Below are 4,582 nucleotides of genomic sequence, written 5' to 3'. Positions count from 1 at the left end.
AAGCTGAAAAGGTAAAACAGGAGCAGCAAGTAAACAGTTTTGACTTTCTCCTGCTGTGCACTTTTTTCTTTGTTCACAGTTCAGTGTTAGGGAGAAAACAGAGGCGCTAGGAATGGAAGGGAAGAGAGCAGAAAACTGGGCGCCCACAGGGAAATGCCATTTAAAGGAGCTTTACCCCAAAGGGTCTACTTGACTCCAGTAAAAATGCTTTTCATCTGAAACATTTAATTATCTTAATGTTTGAAATACCCAGATACATCTTCTGATCTAAAGGTGGAAATGTATAGTTTGCTGTAAAATGACTATGTATATTTTTCTTGTCCATGGTTATTTGATTAATAAGATATGTAGTCAAGACCGTATTGAAAATACTTCTCTCCTGATGCTGTTGAAAACATTTCTTCTGGTGCTATGGAAAGAATTCATTTTTGTTTTACTTATTCCTCTTTTTATTAAATTCCATCTTTATTATCCCTTTAGTAGCGTGGCGTGGTTTGGGAATCTGAGGAGCCCTCACCCCCCTGGAAATAGACTGCTGACTGGCAGGGCTGAAGGGGAGGTATTTGGTTACTGAAAGAATTAACTAGACAAGGGGACTTGGCTTTTGAGGAATAAGCTGTTCAACAGTGTCCCCTCCCTTACCGGCTCCTCCCTCTTTGCCCCTCATTTTCAGTTTAGAGCTTGAAATGCCCTCAGATATCCTCTGACCCACTCCTTGCCTCCTGGCAGACAAGATTGGTCAAGTATGTCCCTATTTTATAGATGGGCCAGCCGTGGCCTAGAGGTCATGTGGCTTGTGTAGGTCACACAGCTGGTGATGCTTCTTACAAATAATACAGGTGGCTGTGTCCCAATCAAACTATTTATGGACACGAAAATTTGAATTTCATATAATGTCCCAATGTCATGAAATATTATTCTTATCATTTATTTAAAAATGAAAAGACATTCTTAGCACACTCGCCATAGGAAATGGTGATGGCCTGATTTGACCTGTGGGCCATTGTTTGCCGGACCTTGTATGACCGGTCATAAAATTCAAATGATACAGGGCTTTCACTCTTTGATGTGTAGCAGAGTCCCTGGCATGTGGTCAGGATATTCAGGGCAAAATTCAGACAGGAGACTGGAAATCCATGTTGATTTCTACTGAAACGGTGAAGCGTTTATGGGTGAATAGGATGTAAATGTAAACCAGCACAAACTTTCCTTATATCTAGGTGCTATTTCAATAATTCCAGAGAAAACCAGCTGCACTAAGTTAGGCAAGAATAGGATCGTCTCTCGCCTAAAGGCTGGGAATGGCCTTTAGCAGGTCTTACTTCTAGGGAGTCAAAGGTGACCTTGGGTTTAACAACTCACGTTCAGGAGAAGTACTAGACTCGCTTGATGTCCCTGAGCCCTGCAAGGCCTGTTGGCTGAACAGTTCTCAGGCCCATGAGCCCCTCACTTGAGAGAGGAATTCAGGACCTGAGCTCATCTGTTTTCAAAAGTGCCTGGTGGGTAGAAAAGGTAATAAAGATCCCATAAAGTGAATTATCTCCCCGCCCCACCCCCCACCCTCAACAACCCTGCCTGACTATGAGGTTAAACTTCTTGGCTGACAGATTTCAAACCTGAGTTAGTAAATTTCATTGTGAGTCGTCGTATGCCCCACGTGATAGAGCATTGACTAGTCAACAAGAAAAGCCATTTTAACATTGATCAAAAACAGCATCATTTGGTTGCCTTCTCTATGGAGTTCAGCTTGATCTCTGTGTGCCTCTGTGTCCTTATTTGTTAAATAGGGATAATAGATTCTATCAACCTCATAGGGGTTTTTCTGCCCCCCCCCCCCCCCCAGGATTAAGATAAATGAAAAATACTTAGAACAATGCTTGGCATGTAGTGAATGCTCAAAGTTAGCCATTATTATTAGTAGTAGTATTTTTTTTTAATATGTTATTATTGATTTTTAGAGATAGAGGAATGGAAAGAGATAGAGAGATAGAAACATCAATGAGAGAGGAACATCATTGGTCAGCTGCCTCCTGCAGGCTCCCACTGGGGATCGAGCCTGCAACCCTGGCATGTGCCCTGACCAGGAATCGAACTGGCGACCTCTTGGTTCCTGGGTCGACACTACTGCTGAGCAACACCAGCCAGGCATTCGTGTTATTGTTATTTTTAGTTCACTTTCATCCTAATCAGGCTTCAGTCTTTTGCTTAATAAAATCAGCTGAAGGCATACAGCCCAAGAAATCACATTGAACTCAAAACCAGTGGTTTTTATTCACTCTTTTCTCCATTGCTGAAAGAAAACTTATTTCTAGCTTTTTCCAACACTTAAAGTATCAGTAAATACATTCCTTAAATTCCTTAGAAATGACCTCGTCTTAGTAATTAAGATTCACCCTAAGGTTCAGAGACCTACTGTGCACCATGCTTGTGTCTTTGAAGGGGTTTCACACACTGCTTAGTTCCTGGTGGATGGTAGGAGCTTTGAATTCTTTCTTTAGTACCTGTCAGGTTAGTTTGTTTTCCCTCTGGGGTTCAAAATCTGATGCTCTGTTGTAAGAGAAAAGCAGAATGGGCACAATTACGTTTCCATTTTATAGTATCTCCTTTCTTTTAAAATGTTTTTATTCAAGTCAGCTCAACTCCATTTGTTAGGATAAGGGTCTCAAAGTCTGGGCAGTTCTTACTAAATGCTGTCCTTGCTAAGTGTTAAAGTGGAGCACAGTATTTTGTAGGAAGAGCTGTCAATACGATGAGCTTGACAGGAACCCAACCTGATAAGCTGCAAAGAACAAATCAATATGTAATTAACCAAATAGTGGCTATAAGCAATGGCTAAGCCTCCCTTTCAGGGAGGTGAGTTTTTTATGTGAATCCCATTTCCTTTACTTGGTTCAAGTAGATACAACTACCTAGTGACTGAAGGGAGTAGCCAAAGAACATACATGCATAACCCATGGACACAGACAACAGTGTGGTGATGGCCAGAGGGAGGGGGCGCGAGGGCTGGGTGGAGGTGGGCAAAGGATGAGGTGGGGAGAAATGGGGACACCTGTCATAGTAACAATAACAATAAATTAAAAAAATAGAACTACCTAATGGTAACCATGTCTAATGGAGCACCCCAAAGAGTGAACCTCCCCCCAACACTTTCATCCAAATATGTTGAGGTGATTTTTAATTCTTTTAAGTAAAAATTCTTTTTAAAGCGCTTACCAACCTCCCTGTTAAATGCCTGCAATGTACTTATAGATTTCCTTTAGACAGATGTCTCCCTGATATGAAAAGTAGAAAGTTGAAGTGCTGTTGAATTTGCTTCACAGATTTTCCTGGTCCCAGCAGAACTTTGTCCTGTGAGGAGCCGGTCGAGTCTTGCCATCCAGAGTACTGGGAGTGAATCAAAGAAACGTGGCCATCATCAGTACTAAGATGTCTCTGAGAATGGCTGGATGTTGGCTCTTTGGTCTCACCTCCACCTCACCGAAAAATGTGATCATCTAAAGTTGTCTTAGGTGGACGAAACCCAGCAAGGACTTCCCGAAGCCACCTGGCCGCTCAAGAGACCATAGACAGTATCACAGTCACATAACCACCATGGATCGGGCAAGTGTCAACCTCTCTTAGAACCTTTGTCCACAACCTCCTTCACTTTTGAGATTCAATACATGACTTGCTATTGAGAGAGAGAGAAAGCTTTCTATTAAAATAAAAAGTTATGTCCACTGCAGAAAATTTGAGGAAATATTTTGCTAGGGAAAAGAAAAATAGAATAAAAGAAAACAAACTTACCCATGACCCCACATCTCTTTTCATATTTGGTATGTTTCCAGTCTGGTTTTATTGCTTTCATTCTATTTTTATATATGTATATGTATGCTTTTCTGAGCATAAACTATATATATATCAATCAAAGCTGAGTATTATCTTTACACAAACTAATGTATGCTGATGCTTCTCAAGGTATGGTCTGTGAGCCTGCAGCCTGGACATTCTCAAGAAAGTTTAGAAATGTGAATGTCAGGCCCCACCCCTGATCTGCCGAATCAGAATATGCAGCTGACCAAATCCCTAGGTGATTCACATTAAAGTTTGAGAAGTCACAAATCAGTATATACCAGACTTCACTCTTTTGTAATCTCTAAATGTTAGAGATTGACATTACAATGTATGTATTTCTGTATCCCACTTTGTCACTTATAAAAAGTTTTTATTTTTTCCTGTGTTCATTCCCCCTGGTTGACAATGCTGTGTAAATAATACTGTATAGAATTATGAAAACATTTAGAGATTACAAAAGAGCGAAGTCTGGTAGACATTGATTTGTGACTTGGCAAAGAAAGCTCTAAAAAGCTTTGTAATTTTTAAAAAGGCCTTATTATTCTAAAATTTTTCCTAATAAAACATTGATTGATTATGGGAGTTAGAACTACAGACATGTGGGGCTTACAGACAGATACATACGGTCTGGGAAATGCATTTTCCCATTGTAGGCATTTTCATCTTTGTGTGAACATCATAAAGCGTGCTCACAAACCTACATGGTACAGCCTACACACCGAGGCCTATGGTACAGCCTATTGCTCCC

Source organism: Myotis lucifugus, unplaced genomic scaffold (genome assembly GCF_000147115.1).
Source record: "Myotis lucifugus unplaced genomic scaffold, Myoluc2.0 scaffold_281, whole genome shotgun sequence".
Lineage (NCBI taxonomy): Eukaryota > Metazoa > Chordata > Mammalia > Chiroptera > Vespertilionidae > Myotis > Myotis lucifugus.
The sequence above is the reverse complement of the archived record's forward strand: the minus strand, read 5'-3'. Positions refer to the sequence as shown.